This window comes from Gracilinanus agilis, chromosome 2 (genome assembly GCF_016433145.1).
Source record: "Gracilinanus agilis isolate LMUSP501 chromosome 2, AgileGrace, whole genome shotgun sequence".
Taxonomy (NCBI): Eukaryota; Metazoa; Chordata; class Mammalia; order Didelphimorphia; family Didelphidae; genus Gracilinanus; species Gracilinanus agilis.
The window spans coordinates 140,122,560-140,145,112 of NC_058131.1; the positions used below are offsets into that span (position 1 = coordinate 140,122,560).

Here is a 22,553-nt window from a genome sequence, read left to right on the forward strand (position 1 = left end):
CTGTGTAAGTGATGATCTCTCATTCCATTTCTGTATTTTACTGACTTGTGCCAGACTTCATGCTTAAACCATATTTTGTCCATATTTTGTATCAGCTATCTCAGTAGTGCAAAAAATTCATTTAAAAAATAATAAATGCATATCCTTGAAATGACCCTAATTTTTCCCCATCTAAATTACAGGGAATGTAGCAGAATCTTGTGTTGCCTTAGTATAGAACCTGACTTGGTTCTTAGTATAGAGCCTGTCTTCTATATCATAAAAAATTATTGAGCAAATGTAGTTTCATTTATTATACCATTGTGGTAGGATGACCCAAAGATTTTTTACATAGTATAGAAAAAAAGAATTTTCTGACTTTGAGAAGACCTTTGTACTTCTGGAAGTAGTAATAGTTTATATATAATATCTTCAAATCCATCTTTCTGTGAAGTGAGAAGTGAGTAAATAGGGAGATATATAAAGATGAACATATTTGGTTTATTTAGCTCAGATTTACTTATGGTTATTAAGAGAATCCATGATGTATTTTGTCAAGAAATTAATTTTATTCTTAGGCAGTAATTGATACTCAGCTTTTTGCTTAAGGCAACAATCTGTAGATCTCTTTTATTTTCTTTCAGTTTTTATCTAGCAATTTAGAGAGTTAGATTGCCTCCTATAGGACAATTGCTTCTCATTCAGCAGAGAAGAGGAGGTACTCCTCTTGATATTTCCTAGAATTGTACATGGCAGTGGTTGCCGTGGAGCCTAGATGTAGCAGAACCAGGCTTTTACCACCCTATACTAAAAGTCTTGGAGTTATATAATGCTCCCTGGAGGGTTAGAGGACAGGAGAGAGGCCTGAAGTGGAATCATTCCTTTTTGTAAAGGCCTGCTGTTTCTTTAGTTCTTCCTACTTAGTAGCCAAAAAGGGGATACTTTCTTGTCTCAAAAGCTTTAACGATTCCATCTCCCAGAAGGTGGATAGGAAGCAATATATTCTTTCCTTCTCCATAGATCTGACAGGTAAATTATTTCATGTTCCCTTTACTTATTTACGTTATGTTACTTATTTACATTATGTCTATATCATATACCTATTTTGACCATATCTTGGTATAAGATGTGAGATATTGGTCTATACCTAGTTTCTGCCATTCTGTTTCCCAGTTTTCCTAGCAGTTTTTGTCAGACAGTGAGTTCTTATCCCCAAACTGGGATCTTTGGGTTTGTCAAATACTAGATTGCTAAGGTTATTTACCTCTAATCTCTTTCATTGATCCAGCCAGAAATAGATTTGATTTTTACTGCTTTATAGTACAGTTTGAGATCTGGTATTGCTAGGCCACTGTCCTTCATATTTTTCCTTAAATTCCCTTGATATTCTTGATCTTTTGTTCTTCCAGATAAATTTTATTATTTTTTTCTAGTTGCTTAAAATATTTTTTTTGGGAGTTTGGTATGGCACTTATTATAAGGAAAGAGGTACAAACAGGTAAGAGGGTTTGCACAGAGAGTAGGGGCTGGATCTGCCATATATGTCCTGGAACCAGAGGCCATGTTCTAAGAATGAGGGGACATTATAAGAAAGGACACAGAGAACTGCTGAGGGCTCTTTGGATTTCCTGTTAAGGGAAAAGCCTAAAGCTGAGAACTTCCTCCCACTTGGGATCTCTTCAAGCCGAGGAAGGAGTTTGAACCTTTTCCCTGTGAAGCTAAACCTTCAGATTCCTGTGATCCTGCTAAGACCCAGCCTTCATCCTTTTATCTACCTGTGTTCCAGGATCTAGAGAAAGTGTTCCCAACTACTGAATAGAGAATATCTATCTGCCAGCCATCAACTGTCTGTGAGATAGGCCTGAAGCCATCTTGGGCCTAGCCCAAAGAGGGTTTGATCCCTGAGATAAAGGGATCAGCCTGACAATGCTGAGAGACTATTATTCTAATCAATCCAATAACTGGGAGGATTAGCAGCTCAGTTAGATAGTTAGACAGGATTTATAGACATATCAGTGTAGTGAGGTAGCAAGAAGATCAGAAGATGGCCCTTTGCAGGGCCCATAGAAAAAGGGGGCTGGCATAGCTAGAAACTTTCGATTAAGGCAGCCTATCCCCAATCCTCCCTTCCAAGTGACTTTGTTTGGAAATAAAACCTTGACTTGTTTTTTTAACCTGCCTGAGAGTCGGTAAAGTGCACTGAGCCTGAGGTGGCCTGTCCTCACTGTGGGATACCCTCACTCTTACTGTTTCACATCAACAACAATTGTAAGTCAGATCATCCACATATTTCAGTTGGCAGAGCCAGTAAAGGGAAGAGTCTACAAAAGCTGGGACTTTTCTGGGCCAAAAAGTCAATTTTGGGCCTACTGATAGGTTTTGGCCTGCGGGACACTCAGAGGCCTGTGTAACTGTAGGTCTCAGAGAGGCAGTTGGGCAGCCATTTTTTTTAGAATCTTTGCTGAGGAGCTTTAGAACATTCAGCAAAGTTCTACTTAGCAACAAGCTGCCTGTCAATCATCCAGCCACTCAAGCCTGAGGTTTTTTTTCTCTATAGGCTGTACTTTGAAATTTAAAGGGGCAGTACATAAAAACAAACTTTGCTATTATCACCATAAGCAAAGAGGTTCATAATAACAATGATAGCAGTAATGGACACACTATATCTATATCTTACCATACTCTATTGTTTTTTATTGGTTGAAATATCAGAGTAATATTATGAAATTTTGGAACTCACTCAGTAAGGCCTGTTTTGGATTTCACATTACGCCAGATTCTCTCATATGCCCTAATAATACTGTTTCTAATTGGCTTGGGTTCCAAATGCTGCAGATTAGCAATTGCAGTATATATACACTTCAAGATCAGGAATAGTGGTTGCTTAAGCTTGGCAGACACTGAATTAAGACAAATGGCGATGACAATAAAAGTGACACTAGATCAAATGGAGCAGTATTATAAAGAAGCAAGAAAGGGAATTGAGATAGGCAAAGAGAAACTAACCAAGCAGGGAAATGACACAAACCCTATAGCAGCAAAGCTTGAGTTAGAAGATAAGGCTTTAGATTCAGCTATTGCCACACTATATCCCTTGAGAGATTTAGCTTATGTGCAGCCAGATGTTGGGATTGTCCATGAAAGGACATATAAACAATTCACATCTGTTGATTTGGATTTTATCAGAAAACACATACCAAAATTTTATGAAGAACTGCATAAAGCTATCAAGGAGTTTAAAAGAGCAGTGAAACTCTTTGATCCTGATTTTGAAGATTGTGAGATTTTGTTACAAGAATTTGTTTATAAGAGGGAAAGACAAGTTCATTGATGAAATAATCTGGAACCTGGATTTAACATCATGCCATACACAAACTGGAGACTTTGAATTAAATTCTGTGGAAAATTATAGATTTTTAAACTAGGCTAGAGAATCCATGATTGATGCTATGAAGGCACATGCAAAGAAACCTGACACCTTGAAAACATCAAACAGGAAGTAGGGGAAAACCCCACAACTTTCCTGGCTAGATTGCTCGAGACTAGAGAACATTTGCTTCGCATGGACAATTTAACAGAACAGGATATTGCACATATTAGGAGGCAGTTTGTGAAGAATAGCTGTAGTGCAGTGAGAAATTATTTCAGGACAAATTGCCTTACCTGGGAAAGCATGGGTTTAGAGGAACTGAAAAGGAATGCATGCTATATCTTCAATGCAGATAAGGGCAAAAGAGATGAAGACAGGAATGACCTGGTTGAGAATTTGAGGAAGCAATTGAAAGAAGCAAACACTAAATTGAGGGAAAGTGAAATGAAGTAAAAGCTGTGGCAGTACTCAGGTCTTATAAACCCAGAACTGAGTACACACCCAGGTAGCAAAGATCCAACCCACCTCGTTGTTTCCTGTGCAACCAGCCAGGTCATTTTGTTCATGACTATTGGTTTAGAGGACAAATTTTCAACCAGGGAAACAGGGTCAATAGATTTTATAATGGCAATGGCTGGAGACAGAATGCATTTAGGTACAGCAATGCATATAATGGATATCCACAGTATTAGAGGCAGTAGCAGCCAAACTGCTGTTCTCATAATTGTTGTCAGGGATCACAGCAAGCCCCAGACCTCTATATCATGCAAGATTATATTATATGAAAGCCCCAAATTCTCACAGGTTACAGGTCTAGTTGCAAGAAACCAGAACAACAAAATGGGGCTGGTGCTTTATGAAGGTTTACCCAGTTATGCATTGATAATGAAGCATTAGAACAATAGTAAGTGGCAAGTGGGGAAAGTAATAGAAAAAATGAAATGCATAGTAAAAACATTGTAATTAGTACTGAGGGTACAGAAGAAAACGAAATAGTAACACCAATAGTAACAAAAGAATCTGAAGAAGTAAAAACAGTAGATAATGTGAGCAAAGGAGTAATAAGAAATAGTGAGGAAGAAAGCAATGAATTTACAGAAATAGTAGAAAGTGTGAGCAGTGAATCAATGATAAAAACTGAAGGAAGCTGTGGGAAAAGTAAAAGCTGCCTTTCCAGTGCTTTTCTTAGATTCAGTAGAGGCAGAAGGAGCCGGGATCAATGTATCCAATATCTGATGACATCCCTTAAGATCTTTGGGCCGTGTCTTCTACAGACGTGGGTTTATTAAAATCAGCAACACCAGTCACCTTTTGGTGAGAACAAAAGGGGCAGCTCCATGCATACGACAATATAAACTAAGCAAAGAGCCAGTTGAGGGAATCAGACCTATCATCGAATCCCTAATTAAACAAGGCATAATAATTCCTTGCTACTCAGAATGCAATACACCAATCCTTCCAATGAGAAAGGCAAAACTAGATCAAAATGGGAGACCAGTCTACCAATTCATCCAGTATCTAAGAGCAGTAAATGACTATATAGTAAAGAGTCACCTAGGAGTGCCAAGTCCAGCTACCATTTTCTCCTCTATCCCAAGTTTTTCCTGTCTGCCCCAGCATTCGGGATCCCAGATTATTCAAAACTATTTCAGCTTTTTGTCAATGAGTGCAGAGGGATTGTATCAGGAGCACTAACATAGGCTTTAGGACAGAATTTCCATCCAATAGGCTATTACAGTTATCATTTAGATATAAAAGCAGCTGGAACAGTGCCTTGTCTCAGAGGCATTGCAGCCACATTAGTGCTAGTAGAGAAATCAGCTGATTTAGTTTTGGGATCTCCTTTAATAGTTTCTTGTGCTCATGAAATAGAATTGCTTATGAAAAAATTTTGTACCCAAGCTTTTATAGATCAAAGAATTTCTAGGTACGGAATTATTCTTTTGGGTAATGAGAGCATAGATTTAAAGAGGTGTAGTGTCTTGAATCCAGCAACACTATTACCCAATTTACCAACTAATGGGGAGCCACTGCATGATTGTGAGGAAGTAGTAAGATTAGTGGAACAACTGAGGCAGGGTTTAAGAGATACTCCTTAAAAATCCTGACCTAATTTTATTTACTGATGGTTCTTTCTACATGCTAGATTGTATTCGTTACATGGGAGCTTCATTAGTCATAGAGTTTGAGACTCTGTGGTATGTGCCACTGCCAAAAAATATAAGTGTACAGGGGGCAGAACTCATAGCATTGAAGCAAGCCTGTATTTTTGCAGAGGGCAAAATTGATAATATCTATACAGACTCTAAATATGCATTTTCAATATGCCATGCAATGGAATCAATTTGGAAACACCGAGGGTTTATAACAGCTGGGGGCTGTGATATTGGAAATTTGGGGGTCCTTGAACAGATCTTGAGGTCTCTGATCTAAACTTCCTGTGGATATTTAGGACTCTTTCAAAACTACATTTCCCATGATTCCTATTGGGTAATGAGTTCTTATCAGGCATGTGGCTATAATTATCAATAAGGATTACAATAAAACCCTAATAATTTTATATTTATCCTTCTATGTTAATTTTATTTGTTACAGGGAAAACAGCACATGCAGAAATAATAACAAAAATAAAATAATAACTATGTTTTACATGTATAATTGATATCACATCTTTTTTTCCTTTTTAATGGATGGTGTAAGAGAGGGAGAGAATTTAGAACTTTGGAACTTGAATAAGTAATTTAGAATTAGAAAGATAGTGGAATTTAAGTATCTAAAAGAAACCAGGGTGGTAATGGGATTTTAGTAGGTCAAGGAATGATTGTTTAGGATCATTATCAGAAAGATCACAAGGGTTTAGGAAGGTCAACAGGATAAAGTTTACAGAATACCAAATACTATTAAACAGGGTTTATTTAAGGTAAGGGAAGGAAGGGAAAGGATGTTGGATAATTCATATAAAGAATATAAATAAATCTCCCCACCAAATCTAGTGGTTATCTTCAGAGAGATGGTATCTGCACTGTCATTTACCTCTCTACCTAAAAGTCCCAGTTTCTATAATAAATACACTTCACTAACCCAAATCACCCCTTTAGTTGGTGATAGAGGAGGTAAGGTTGGAAGGTAAGCAGAAACAGGACTTAGGGAAACGTTCTCACTGACAGAGACTTTAAGTGTCTCAAGCAGCTTTGTTGGAATATCTCTTAGCCAGCAGCAAACGTATACAGAGGAGCAAGTTGTAGGTAAGATGGATCAGAAGGACAGCCATAGGAGAGGGAGAATAATCAGCTTCACAAGGTCCACCCAAGGAGATAAGACAAACTTAATCTCCAGCTTCAACTGTCTCCTAGAAGAAGCTCTGTCACTTCTTTAGAATTCTGGAACCTTCCTGCTTCTGACTTTCCAACAGGTCCTGCTCCTGCTCTTTTCCTTATAACAGTAGACTTGTCATTTTTATTATATTAGCTCAGCCTGCCATGAGAAATTAATATTTTTCCAGTTATTGGGATCTGACATTATTTGTGTGAAAAGTGTTTTGTAATTATGTTCATATAATTCACATGTTCGTTTTAGCAAATAGTATTTTATATTGTATATAGTTGCTTTAAATGGAATCTACTTATTGCTGCTGGAATTTGTATTGTATAGAAATATTGATAATTCATGTGGGTTTATTTTGTATCCTGCAACTTTGCTAAAGTTATTAATTATTCCAATTGTTTTTTAGTTCCTTCTCTAAGTATACCATCATATCATCCACAAAGAGTGATAGTTTAGTTTCCTCATTGCCTACTTTAACTCCTTTAATTCCTTTTTCTTCTCTTATTTATAAAGGTAGCATTTCTCATAAAAAATAAATAATAGTGGTGATAATGGGCAGCTTTTCCTCACCTTTGATCTTACTGGGAAGGCTTCTAACTAAACTCTATTGCAGATGATGGTTTTAGATAGATACTACTTGCCATTTTAAGGATCTTTTATTCCTATGCTTTCTAGTATTTTTAATAGGAATAGGTGTTGAATTTTATGGAAGACTTTTTCTGCATCTATTGAAATTATCATTTAATTTCTGTTAGTTTGGTTATTGATAAAGTCAATTATGTTGATGGTTTTCCTAATATTAAATAAGCCTTGCATTCCTGGCATAAATTCTGCATAGTCATAGTGAATGATCTTTGTGATATATTGCTGTAGTCTTCTTTGCTAGTATCTTATTTAAGATTTTTGCATCAATATTTATTAAGGAAATTGGTCTGTAATTTTCTTTCTCTGTTTTCTTTATTGGGAATAATTAGGATATTGATAGATGGAAATAGAGTAAATGAGTCAAGCATTACCTTAAGACAGTGATTCTCAAAATGGGCCTGGTGGGTGCTGCAGTGATCCGGGGGGGTGGTGATGGCCATAGGTGCATTTATCTTTCCTATTAATTGCTATTAAAATAAAAATAATTAATTTCCAGGGAGCTAAGTAATATTTTTTCTGGAAAGGGGGTGGTAGGCCAAAAAAGTTTGGGAACCACTGCCTTAAGAGGAAGATGGAATTTTCAGTGGAGTTCTCTTTGAGCTAATTATCAGGTGCCTAAGGGTCTGTTGGAAAAATAACTGACATACTCTTGGAGAGGCTTACTCTGAGGGTGGCTGTGTTTGGATCTGCTCTTTGGAAAATCTTGGAAGAGAGTGACAGTTGGTGTTGGAGGAAAACCTGGAGATTTGGAAAGTTGTGGTGGAAGAAGATCAAGAGTAAGAAGAAACAAACTATTTTTTTCTGAGTCACTAAAGAGAGAAGTAGGCCCAACTCAAGCCCACTTCAGGCCTTGAAGAGAGCTGACAGTTTGAACAGTGATAGAGAACAACTGAATTGAGTTCTATCTAAAGGAGGAAGAAAAGGAGACAGTAAAATTTAAAAATATATAAGAAGATAATTAAATAGAAGAGTTTAGTAAGAATAGTATTTGGGAAATTAGTTATACATTAAGAAGTTCAGAGAAAGCTTGCCTGGTTTTCAGGCAGAAGATGCTCCTTGTAGAGTTTTAGCTTTGGGATTTGGGATCCAGTTAGAGTTATTAGATTTTAGAGTACATTTCCTCAATCCTATATTTATCCTATCCTTCCCTTCCTTGATCCTTTTATTAACTCAACAAATAGGTTTGTTATAAACTTGTCTAGAAAGTCTACCTTCATCAAAGTTAACTAGGTCCAACTGCCACAAAGGAATTCCAGCTCTCACCAGCTATTAGGCAACTGCTCAATAGGGATCAATAAACCCTGCCAAAAGATACTGTATCAGTTCTATCCTTACATTTCTGATGAGCCAAAAGGAAACAAGAACCTTAAACAACAGCTACTGTTTTTTAATATAGAGAGATACAGTTAAAAGTTTAAAAAAGGACTTTGAACCTCAGTTTTGACATCATAGGGGCCACTGCAGAACAACTTTAAACCAGCATTCAAGAAGCCAAAACAATATTTAGAGATCAGTGATTATACTGAACTATGTGGTCGTGAATTTTGATACCATAACCCATCTATATAACTATACTTTCCCAAGTTATATTAGGGGAATTCCATTCTCCAATTATGTTATGGAAATACTGTCAGTTATGTTGCTGGATGTTCTCAAATGCCCGCCAATAGATGGTGGAGAGATTTTTTTCATATTTTTGTTGAGGATGTTACTCTCCAAATCTTCAACCAATTTAAAGAAGTAAAACTGAAGCAAATGAGATTTAATGAAATGGCTCTAAAAGTGAACTACCTTGAGACCATATAATGAAATATGAGGTAGAGAGAAAGGAAAAGGACATGGGAAAGCAAGAGGACACCATTAAACTAGAAGGAGAAACTGCTGAACTAGACAACTCTGGGCAACTTATTCCATTTGTGTGGGGTACCAATGATCACATCTGAGCATGAATTAGTCAATATCAAACAGCACAAAGGCTTTACACAAAGTGACATCAATAGTTTTATAAAGAACAGGCCATCCTTTGAGGAGGATCCAGTGGCAGTTATAAAGACGTTCCAAAAGATCATTAAGCAGTTCGACCTAAGCTATAATGATTTTGATATTTTGTTAGATGAACTCCTCACAAAATGGGAAAAGGAGAAAATAATCAGGGAAATCAATGAAAATTACAACATCCTTAACTGGCCTCTTTTTGATCCTGGTTGGGAAATTAACTCTCAACATGGATACCAGCAATTAGTAAAAGCAAGGCAGGCAGTGCTCCAAACAATGAGGGACTGCTCTGAGAGACCAGACACATGGACAGAATTTGAAAGAGTCAGACAGGAGAGTGGAGAAATACTCTCTACTTTCTTGGATAGATTAATTGACCTGGGAGAATGCTGGATTGGGCTGGAATTAAAAGAAAAGGACATCAGACAATTAAGGAGGCAGTTTGTTAGAAACACCTTCTCTGTAGTAAAAGATTACTTTAGACACCACTGTCCAGACTGGAATCAGATGGAACTGGATGAATTAAGAAGGGTGGCCACTTATGTTTACTAAGAGTATAAAGATAAGCAGGAGGAAAGAAATAATGAAATTATTGAAGAGTTAAGAAGGTAAATTGTGAGAATTAAGAAAAGACATGGACATCTTGCATGAGACATGGAATGTTGAGAGGAGGAGAGTCCAAATGACAGTTGAAGAGAAGAGACTTCTGGGATTTGGGGACCTAAGTGAGGGTCTTCCTGGGACTTGAACTTGTGGGGGGAGGATGTGGATTGGAGCTCTGTGAATCCCAGAAGATAACTTTGGTTTCCTGACCGGAAAGAAGACCTGCCATCAGAGGTACCTTGATATCCTGTTATCTCCTGAACTCTAGTAGTGCTCAACAGTGTTTAGTGTTTCTGGACTCCATGGGGAGCAGTGCCGTGAACCTCTCATACCTTGGACCTTGCCAAACAGTGTCTAACCTTTAGACTAACTGCTGAAGAAACTTATAGGCAATAATATTAGAGGGTAAGGGCAGGTGAAGCTCAGAATTGAGATAGACTTCAGTCTCTCCTTCTGGATTGAGATAGAACTTGGTCTCTCCTGGGTGAAGGACCTATTAGGAGGATTAGCCTTTTAGGGTGCCCTGTACCAACTTTCCCTTAATACCCTACATCCATTCCTCATCTCTTATTTTTTAAAATAAATACAAGAAATATCAGATTGTGTTAGTTTGAGGGAGACTAGTTTGGGAGGGAGTGAAACAGCCTAGTCATGATCTCCATCTTAAGCCTGAGCACCTGCTGTGAGTTGGGGTTCACAGAAATCTCCCCCTTCCTCACAAGAGGATAAAGATAAGCAGGAGGAAGGAAATAATGAAATTATTGAAGAGTTAGAAAGATAAATTAAAGATCTGAGGTTAAAATTAAGCAAAACTGAAAGCCAAGATGAGACTGAAGCTGTAGTAAGGGATTATAGACCATAAAGACAGTTTTACAGTCAGCAGAGAGAATTTAATAACCAAGGTCTATGGTGCTACATGTGTGGATGAAATGGCCACTTAATGAGATTGTACAGCATGGGGACAGGTGTTCATAAAAAATGGCAGATACTTCCCATATAATTATAGAAATAATTAAGGTTAATTTAGAGGAAATCGAGGCAGAGACTGCAATGGGTTCAGAGATAATGGTTATAGAGGCAATGGGTTTGGCAATGGTTATAGCAATGGGTATGGATATGAATACCAAGACAAGAAACCTAGCTATCCTAATACATACCAGGGTATATATTATCAGGGGACTGCTCTAGCAGAAGATATGCAAACTATGTAAATATATATAAAGAATGGGGAATGACCAAAGTATTCCCAGGTGTTTAGTGGCAGTACCCAAAAACATGATTCCCAAAAGGGGGCACATGGAGGTAGCAGTCAATTATGAAGGTTTTCTGAGGGGAGTAGAACTGAATATATGGCAAATAAATATATAAGAACAGAGAATTTGGGAAATGAAGAAAATGAAATAAGGAATGTAGAGAGTGAAGGACAGGAAGATGAATATTATTTTTCTGATCCTGAATTATTAACACCTGTTATTCCAGTCCACTCTCCAAGGAATAGATCTGAATCCCATGTTACTCTGAAAGTGGGAGGTAATCTTTATGATTGTATGCTTGACACTGGGGCAGCTAAGTTTGTACTAAAGAATTCACTTGATGGGGAATGTGATGCTGTGGGATCAATGCAGGTTATGGGAATCTCAGGGACACCCTTTAAAGTAAAAAAGGTACCACCTAGGATGGTATCTCTAGGTCCCCTAAGTGTGGAACATTCATTTCTATTAATGCCCAGATCTCCAATAAATCTTGTGGGGAGGGACCTGTTGTGTAAACTAAGGGCAACAATTGTGTGTACCCTAACTGGTGATAAATCTCTTGAGTTACCAGAAGAGTCCTTAGACCTATTCCCAGTACTGTTTTTAGAAAGCTTAAAAGTAGATAAAGAAGAGAACAATATATATGAGAGCCCAGCAGATATCCCTGAAGCTCTGTGGGGAACTATAGAGATCCTGCTCTATAACCAGAGACTTATCTGAGTGGCCTAGGGTGGTCGTCGGATGTAAAGAATGAAACAGATTGGAAGCACGGCTTGTTAGCTCATAGTGCTCTGAGGTACAATGGAGTCACCAGTTTATTATATAGAAAGTTAAAGATCCCCTTCCCCCAAAAGCCCAAGAAAGTTTCCCACAATTACACAGAACAGTATTTTTACCATAGTCAAAAGAAAAGCCTTAGAAGCTTCCAGGTGTGGATAAAAACCTATGCTAAACTATCAACTATGTGTTATCATTAAGTGAAGTCTGGGACATTTTGTTAGGCTGGAAAGCCCCTGAATTTCTCAGCCTTGATGGTGTTAAACAATATTTTTTGAGACTCATTATTTTGCTTTAATTCTGGACAAAATGCCCCTGCTAAGGGTTTGGCCTTGGCTATACCAGGCAGCTGCATTCTTGGCCAAAGGGGAACAGTGTTAACTCTCCTCCTGCTGGATTACTGAGAGCCCAAAGCTTTTTCAATAAGACAATATTGCTTTTTAAAGAAAGGTGTGAAACCCGGCCTCAGCCACTTCCCAGCTGTGTGACCCTGGGCAAGTCACTTGACCCCACTGCCCACCCTTACCAATCTTCCACCTATGAGACAATACACCGAAGTACAAGGGTTTAAAAAAATAAAGAAAAAAAGAAAGAAAGGAAGAAAGAAAGAAAAGAAATAAATAAAAAAAGAAAGAAAGAAAGAAAGAAAGAAAGAAAGAAAGAAAGAAAGGTGTGAATTATGAAAGGAATCAAAAGAGGAATTTCAGATTTTTAACTTAGATAGCCCATTCCAGTCTCGTACCTAATTGTAGGGAGAAAAGGTCAACACATGGCTCTGCTGGTCTGTGTTGATCTTTTGATGGGGTCCAGATAAAAATATCTACTTGAGATTCTAATTTCTCTTAATAGCTTCCCACAGGCAACAAGTTCAATAGATGTGGGTTTGTTAAAATCAGATGTACCTTGAAGATTACCACCAAGCAAGGACCACCCCCATTTATCCCACGGTACCCATTAAGTAGAGAAGCTATTGAGGGAATAACACCAGTAATAAGATCCCTCATAAAACAAAAGATCACAGTACCATGAAGATTAGAGTACAATACCCCAATATTGCCAGTAAAGAAGCCAAAGTTGGATGCAAGTGGGAAAGTTGTGTATCACTTTGTCCAAGATTCCAGAGCAATTAATAATCATGTTGTTAAAAGACATCCTATTGTCCCAAGTCCTGCAACAATAATTTCAGCAATTTCTGGCCATGCAAATTATTTCAGTTGTAGATTTGTGCTCTGCGTTTTTAAAATTCCCATTCATGAAGACTCACAAAAGATATTTGCATTCACATAGAACGGTACACAAATACACATGGTGTCATCTGCCACAAGGTTACACAGCCAACTGATCCATTTTGTGGATGACTTGCTTCTAGCTTCATCAACAGCTAAGGCATGTCAGAGAGACAGCAAACATCTGCTTCTTGAATTGTTCAAAAGGGGACACAAGATCTCAAAGTCTAAAGTTCAGTGGTATATACATAGAATGGAATATCTAGGATTTGTGTTACCTGAAGAGTCCAAATATATATCACAAAAGAGAATTGCAGATATACAAAAGCTCAGTGTTCTAAAGACAGAGAAACAATTGAGAGCAATATTGGGTACCACAGGATTCTGTAGCCAGTGGATTCCGGCCTATGGTGAAATTATAAAACTGCTAACAGAACTAACGAGACAGTGTTAAAGAACCACTAAAGCTAATAACTGAACACTTGTAAGCAATCACAAAGTTAAAAGAAGCTATCCTGTCAGCACCTGCACTAGGAATCCCAGACTAAAAGAAACCTTTTATCCTCTATGTCCATGAAAGGAGAGGTGTAGCATCTGGTGTACTAACTCAAACTTTGGGTCCAGTACAAAGACCTATTACATATTATTATGTCCAACTGCATCTCATTGCTGCAGGCACATAACCTTGTTCATGGCAAAAGCAACAGATGTTTTGTTAGGATGTCCTTTAACTGTTATGTTGTAAGAGCTGACAGGCACAGGCTGGAGGGAGAACTGCTGGCTCACAGACTGAGTAGGGGATGGGTATAGAAGACTCAGTGATTGAAGCAGGCTCTTCCCCAAAATGTGTTATAATAAATGATACTCCTATCTACTAGATGTATGTAGATGAAGTATAGAGAGAGGATGAGATGACACCTCCCTCCTTTATAACAGTTGCCCAATTAGGATCCTTTAGGTCAATGGATGATATCCCTTCAGGACCCACCTGGGGTTAATTGATTTTAAATAATGGGCTCTTTAGCTTGGTATCCTTGGTATCTGACCGCGTCTCTCCCTTCCCAAAGAAGCTATGAACAACCACTTCAGGAAGGTACTTTAAACTTTGATTGTATTTAACAAAGAAGGATAATAGGATTGGATAGAGGTATTGGGAGACCCTGATTTAAATGATAATGATGAATTTCTAAACTGTAAGCAAGTAAAGGAATTAGGATGGTTAGCTTCTCTCTGGCACAGCCTGGCCACAGCCACACCAGAGTAGGCAAACTGCTGTATAATCTTTCAGTTTCTTCTTCACTAGATGATATGCCTAACCAGTTTGAGATATCCACCCCTTTCCACCCTCTTCTTCTTCTCCTGCCCACTTCCTGGTTCCCTCCCGGGCCCTGGGAAACCTAGATAACTAAGATGATTAATTTCCTAATTTCTAGGGCAGTAGAATCAGAGATGATGGTCTGGGTACAGTTGTTGATGGTGCAGGAACAAACAGGAGGAGTTTGCAAGGTTGAGTCTACAGGTCTCAATCCCACAAAAGACCAGGATCCACTGATATCAGGTCTCAGGGAAAGAAAGGAACCCCTGCCAGGGCTGCCAGGGTGGTTTTATACCCCCTGGGCCAACTGCCCTCTCCTATGTTCACACTCCTCTCTGGGAACATTCCAACATCCAACGGATCTACCTGTCAATCACAATGTGAACTCCTGGCTCCCAGAGATTCAATATAATAGATGTCACAGGCCTTGTTGCTCCTACTTTGAGGGGAAAGGCCAGCGCTTCCCCAAGAGGAATTGAATTATTTTTCTCCAACTTGATGGTTTAGTTGAGGGTAGAACTATTCCCATAAGAAGAAATGTTTCTAGCTAAAAGGTGAAGTTCACTATTAAGGATAAATAGTAAAATCAAAATGGGTCCACACAGCTGAACTTCTCAACCAACTGCCAGTCTTGAAAATGGAATATGAAGATTCCTTCAGGGTAAATCTGTTGATGTTGGCCTTCTTAATTGAAATATACAAATGCTATCTGAAACTATGAATATAACTTTTAATAACAGGGTGTAACAAATAAGGGAAGGAGAAAATTTATAAGGGATGAGAGTTAGGAGGTCTCTATAACTTAACAGCTAAGATTTGGGCCTGACTTTGCCCTAGCTTGGGCAAAAGCCCCTTTTCACAGTTCTTCTTTGCCCTTTCTACTCTGTTGCTCAAGTACCTAGCTAAATAAGTAATTGAGTAAGCATTTGCTGGTGTTGATTGTAGATCTGTAGAGATGATGTTTAGTCTCAGTCAGTTGCTTAAAGGATCTTATAGCAGCTGTAGAAAGCAGGCCAATGAGGGACAGTCTGGATTAGATGATATTCAGAATAGCCAGGTAAGGCAAAAGGAAACTTCTGGTAGGCCTAAGGAATGTAAATCATACCACCCTCTACCCTAGTAACCCCAAACCCAGAATGTGTGCTCTGCTTGGGGGACTCCCCCTTATATCCTGGTTCTAACTGTCCTCAACTGCCTTTAGCATCTTGGTCTTCTAGCTTACAATGTGTCCACATGAAGTTGAAGCATTAATGTTGGGACACAGAACCCAAGCTTTTTCAGACCAGTGGTTAGCAAAGTATGAGAGTACTTTGCTGGGTAATGACATTACAATAAGAAGATGTAACAACTTGAATCCTGCAACTTTGTTACCTGATTTGCCAATACAAGGGGAACCATTGCATGACTATGCGAAAGTGGTTCAGCTGGCAGAAAGACCTTGGGAACATCTCTCTGATACACCTCTAATCAACCCTGATTTGATCCTGTTTACTGATGGCTCATCCTTTATGAGAGATGGATTAAGATACACTGGAGCTTCTGCAGTGACTGAGTTTGAGACTCTATGGTTTACCTTGCTACCTAGAAATTTGAGTGCTCAAGCAGCAGAACTAATTGACCTAAAACAAGCTTGTGTAATTTCAAAGGATAAGGCAGCAACAATAAACACAGACTCAAAATATGCATTTGGAATTTGCCGTGCAGTTGGATTTTTGTGGCTATATTGTGGGTTCTTAACATCATCTGGAAGAACAATTGCAAATGCAAATATAATCCACGAACTTTTGCAAGCTTCACAGCTTCCAAAATAGCTGTGGAGAATGTGATACGGAATCAGCAAGAATAAAGTAACACCCCTTTCTCAGGAATTTTTTAGTAAAAGTTTATTGGGGCACAAGGAGTTGACTGAAAAAATGTTAGAGCTATCGGACTAGAACAGAGGTGTCAAAACCATCTCCAATGGGTAGTATGTGGTCTACCGTATTCCCAAATGTGGTCTGAAGGAGATTAAAATGTAGCTGGGAAGTACTTAAACACAATGCTAATATATGTTTTTTTAAGTCAAAATGTAACCTGCAAGGAATCCTCCTTGGTTTAGTATCTGTTTCTATTTGAGTTTAACATTATTGAACCATATGACCTTTCAGGGTTCCTTCTGGTCCTTTGATGCCCTAAGAAGGATCCAGACATGAATTGTCTTTGAAAGCTTTTTTTTTTTACTTTAATATTACTTAATTTACCTAATTTATTTTTGAGTATAAGTAATATCATCATAGTCACACATATAGTATGTTATTGAACTCTTATAAAATATAAACAGAACAATTAGCAGCTATAAAAATAATTGCATTCTGTGTTCAACCACAAACCCCAAAGCAGTTACAAATTAAAAAATATTGGTCTTGATCTCTGCTGACAAAAGAAGGTTCTTTGATGACCTCAGGAACCTACTTGCTGCCAGTGCCTTATAGAGTAAATGTGGGAACTATTTATAGCAGCTAATTTGTCATGGTGCTGCACAGAGAGAGTGAATCTTTAAAATGTTCCAGGCATTTATAGCTTATTAGGTATGGGCAAATCTTTGTATTCTAAAGTGCAAATGGTTTGCTGTTCTTGACTTTTAAGTAATTGATATAATGTACTCCAGATGACTCACATTGTGGATTTAAGTAGCTATATTTTGGATTAGTTCCACCATATAGAGTGCTTTGACTGCTTTCACTTCAGTTCAACCAATATTTATTAGGTCCTAACAGAATATGACAGGGACATATCTTACAACGGTCATAATTTCTTGGATTGCCCAGTTGCCAGGGCTACCTCTGATTCAAACCTATAGTACCCTAAAGGACCTTCAACCAGCCTGGAGTCCAGGTGTAGCAGATGAACTTGAATTTTCTCCAGCTGACAATTTAAATTTAACGTTAATATCTAACAGCCTGGGACCTACCTTTCTATAAGAGATCTGGTCCAGGTTGAGAATTATAGGTGGAATATGTTACAGTGACCAAAATGCCTTTACCAGGGATTTTCACCTGCTTCTTTCAGAATAATTTGTCAATGGGTACATATTGTTAAAGGGGTTCCTGGCATTGTGCCTAAGCCATGAGGATACAGAGAATAGCCCCCCTCAAACCAGGTCCTGCCCTCAATATAATATGTAAATAATTGGGCACAAACAGAAGAACAAATATAATGTAGAAGGGGAAAGCATTCGTAGTTTGAAGATAAGTTGAAAGGGAGACCAGGAGAGACAGATCTCTTGCAACAGGCAGACTTGGAACTGAGTCTTGAAGGAAGCCAGGAAAATTAAGAGGCAGAAGAGACTGAGCATTTGTATTGTTTTGAATTCATTAATAAGTGTCAGTAGAGTTAGAAATGAGGGGTCTTGGAAAGTAGAGATACTCAAATTTTTATAAAGAGGAAACAGGATATATTTTTCCTGGGAGCCTTGTCTGGGTTGCTCTGTACTTGATCATTTGGCAGAATGGTGGCTCAGTCAATTTCATTTTAAGTTAAATTCTCAGCAGTTTGAAGAAATAAACTCCTTCCCCCTTTATATAGGATTCAGAGATATTCTTTGGACTCCTTTGAGTAACTTAATTCAACAACATTTATTAAACATCAGCTGGATACAAGCACTAGTGATATCTAAAAAATGAAAATCTTTGCTCTCAGAGAATTTACTTTCAGTGCAAAGGAGAATATGGTATGTACACCAATTAGTGAATAAAAAATTGATTGAAGAGCTTGAGAATACCATTAATAGAAGGATTCAAGTAGGACTTGCTCTAAGGGTGTGAGAGCATTCCTGATAGAAGAGGTGACATGTTTACATGTTCTGTGGCAGAGATAGATGGTTAAATTGAAAATGGCCTCAAAAGTTAGTTCTCTTAGAAGAACTGATTTAAGAGAGTCAGCTTAGAAGAGTGAATGAGGCTTGGTGTCAGAATCCCAGAAAATAAGTTATTTTAAAAATTAAATTTGATTAGGTCTTTTTGAAAAACAAGATTGTAAAAGGGAAGTCTTTTTCATCTTCTTATCTTTGTTTTCTCCTTAGCACATCACCTTTGGGCAGAACTGGAACTTGAAGAGTTCACAGAAGATATGAAATATCTACACCTTGAAGATGTGAACGAAAGGATTTGGAAAGGGGAAAAAAGGGAGACAGAAATTAGAAATCTACATCATTCTGTGTTAAAAAATCAACCAAAGGAATGTTACCATTTTCTGTTGTTACTGTGGCCTCATAGTAAAAGTGAGTCATACCATTTTTCAGTGTATTCTGCATTTGGTTTAGCCTAGCTCCTGAGTAAGAGGCAAATATTTTCAATATATATGTAGCAACAGAGCACATAATTAAAACTTATTAGTTTCAGGTATTTTTTGGCTTGCATTTTGAAAGAGACAGTCTTCTTATGTAAAATTGGATACTCATTGCATCTTCTATTGTGTTTGTGTTTGTGTTGTATATATTCTATTCATGCTCTACACAACACTGGGGTAGTGTGCAACTTTTCTGTCAGAGTTAAGGTATAAAAAGAATAATCATTGACAATTTATTGTGTGAGCCTTGTGTATCTTTTAAACTTTCTCTTTTTTAAAAAAGAAAGCAAATAAAAAACCTAAATAAAGCACTTTGTTATTAAACAGATTCTATTACCTTTGTCTAATAGTATTTTTTGCAGACAATGCACTGAACTTGATTTTTACAAAAGGTGCTATTGAATTCCATGTGAAATGATATTTTACCAAAAGTATTGTGTATTTTAACTTCTATGAAGGCTTATCTTATGTATAATGTTCTCCCTATTTTCCCTCCCTTTCTCTGGTGGGATGGCATTTAAAGTGAAGTTATCTCACCTACCATCATTTCCATTTAATAATGTTTCATTTGGAAACGAGAGAGAAGTTTTTTGGCGAAGAGAAAAGGTGGCTAAATTGAGAAAATTTAAAAAAACAAACAACCTAATATTTTGAACAATGTATTATCCTCTAGGCAGACAATAAAGTTTAGGCAAGAAATAATTTGTTGATCTTGGGGAGCTTATAGTTCAGTGGAGGGGGTAAGATAACATGACTAATGCAAAATATTCCATGAGAATGGAATGACTGTTCTATGACAATAGTTAGCATTTATGTAGTATTTTAAGACTTATAAAAACACTTTATGTCCATTAATATCATTTGGCTTTCACAACAACTCTATGAATTATATATTACTAAAATGCATTGGAGAATTGAGTTTCAAAATATAAAGCAAAATGACTGAGAGGAAAGAGGGAAACTTTTCTAGAGGAGGTACTATTTGAGTGGGACTTACAGGTTAAGGAATTACAGGGAAAGAGGAATGGGAGGATACCATGCATTCGGGACATGGTTAAGAGACATAGCATATATATACATTTATAAATGTGTGTATAGGATATAAATGAGGGAGCCAGCTACACAGTTTATCTAGTGTTGTACATATACACATGTAAGTTTTGTATTTTGCCATATATGTGTACATGTATACATACATGTTTATGTATATAGTTACTTTTTATTCTCCTCTTAGCCCTTATTTTTTTTTTTCATTGTGGCTTTCCAGATCATTTGTATTATCCTGTCACATAACTTGTGAGTAATATATACACTTCTGTGATTCAGGTGGATTGAGTGATGCTGCTGGGAAGAATCTAGTTGCTTAGGCAGTTAATAAATGTTAAATACCTACTATGTGTCTGGTACTATGTTAAGAGCTGGGGATACAAAGAAAAGCAAAATAGTCCTTGTCCTCAAGGAGCTCACAGTCTACCAGGAGAAGACAATGCAAACAGAAGTTGAAAAGTGGAGGAGACGGAGGGAGGATACTCAACATACCTGATGGGGGGACCAAGTACGAAATGATAAGATAATTGTCTTGGGCAGTTTGCTGAAGTGGAGAATCTGAGAGGAATACTCTATCTTCTCTGGACAAGGGAGATGGGAGTCTAGGAGGCTGGTACTGAGAAGGTGTTAGTTTCAGAGCTGATGTGATCTTGAAGGATGATTATTTTCTGTATATCAGGATAAAAATGTTGGGAAGCAGCAATGGGAAATGAAACCAAAAATTTTAGAGGCACAGATGGTGTTTTTCATCACTTGTTGCTGGTAAAAAGGCAAGGATTTTAGAATAGAAAGGAAGATCTGAGAAGTTAACAGATTAAGGAGATGATATCTGAGAATGGAATTTGTATTTATGCATTATGAACTAAAATTTAGGAATGATGGACTGTTGGCTGGGATGGGGTATATCCAAACATATGCTGATAAAATTATATTTTCCTGAAGTCTTACAAATCTAACCAAAAGGACTTTCAACTGAAAGGGATAGAGGAAACAGAAAACTATGCAATAAGCTAGAAACCATTGAGAATAATTATAGTGTTATAGGGAGAAGAGATGCCCAATAGTTCATAGAAGACAAAATCCAAGAAAGGGGGAAGCTATGAAATCCAGGACTTCAAATGTCTATACAATGATATAAAGTATGGGTAACGGACAAGATGAACTAGAAATCCCAATGCATAATGGCAAATTTCACCTGATATATATCACTTAAACTTGTTGAGATGGAACCTATTTATAATATGACTTTTGAAGTTCAAAATATATCAAAAGAACAGAACAGATAAAAGCGGTGGTGTAGTATTGTGAGGAAATCTGGTGGCATGGTAGAGGACCTTTGAGTGAAAATCAGTGGATTTAGAAATAAGTGATATTGTCATTAGAATATTTTGAGGTCTCTTGGATAGGATAGATGAGTTCAGGAAACTAACTGCAATATGGAAAGTAGGTAGGTTGGTAGTAGTGGTGGCCTTTCTATTTAAATATCTGCTGGTAGGTAGGAATCTGTAGTCTAATAGCACTTACAGCACTATAGAGGTCCAGCTCTATACACCAGGAGTTTTTGAGTGGCCTAAGGTGGCGTCGGATTGTTAAGGATGAAACAGACTTGGAAACAGTGGCTATCCATTGGCTCATGGCTGCTCCAATTTGCCATGGGGTTTCGAGTTTAATATATACAGATTTCAAGACTCATTTCACACAAAGAACACAAAGAAGCTTCACAGTTGCTCAGAAATTACAAATTAGATCATGTCAAAGTACAAAGGAACCTCAGTGGCTTCAAGGTAAAGATAAGCCTGGAATAGAACAAGGTCCAAGGCTGAATTTTAGCCACCTTATTATCAGGAAATTAATTCTGGTAATAGTTAAAGATATCCTTATGAATTGAATCTTATACTTTCTCGGGAGGAAAGCACCTGCTTGGATGAAGTCTAGTCTAACTTTGTCTAGGTCTGACCTTGGCTGTCTAGAAACAGTTTCAGAGGCCAGGCAGCTTAATTTTCTGCTTTTCTGTCTTAGAGAGAAACTGTTAACTTCTTAACTGCTGGTTTGCTAAGAACTTAAAGTTTTCCAATAAGACTATAATGCTTTCCAATAAGAAAAGGTGTGGATCATAAAAGGAGTCAAAAGAGGAGTCAAATTTTTTTTCTTTGATAACCCATTCTGTCTGCATCCTGACAGGCAGTGCAGAAAAATCATACCCACAGTTTTACTTGCCGATGATTTTATAATGGGATCTAGATAAAATATCTATTACAGATTCTATTTCTCTCAATGACTTCCAACTATAAAATGAGCCTCCAGGAGGGGTCAAATTGGATTAACCAACTTGCTTGTACCACAGCTTTTCAGGGCTTAGGTTACCAGGACGAAACACAAAGGCTGCCTCAGCCTGAATTGGTCATGTAGGGAATCCAGAAAATGGGCCTTATCCATGACTCTATTTATCTAATTTGCCTTCCACACAGCACTGTGCTAACAGTAGATGCGGATGTTATGTAGGGTTATATTACCCTAGGTATTGATTAGAATTTGTGGTATTGGCCAGTAATTATTAGTGGCTGTGGGCAGGATCTTGAATTGAGTGTTAGATCCTTATGTGGCAGTTGAAGGAAATGGCTGAGCTTAAATTCTGAGTAATCCACCAATTATTGTAATAGGGAAATAAACTTTAAAAGTAGGAAAGCAGATTT

At 37.6% G+C, this 22,553-nt stretch overlaps 1 protein-coding gene across 2 annotated transcripts in view; it reads left to right on the forward strand.

Moving 5' to 3' along the window:
• DTD1 (D-aminoacyl-tRNA deacylase 1) overlaps positions 1 to 22,553 on the forward strand; it is a 239,203-nt gene that overhangs the window by 202,898 nt on the left and 13,752 nt on the right. Inside the window, exon 6 of one of the 2 annotated variants that reach the window (XM_044663427.1) lies at positions 18,548 to 18,865. The gene's annotated coding sequence lies outside the window, so the exon portion shown is untranslated. Of the gene's footprint in view, positions 1 to 18,547; positions 18,866 to 22,553 lie in introns of those variants that run through there. The other variant, XR_006505441.1, reaches the window with a different exon arrangement.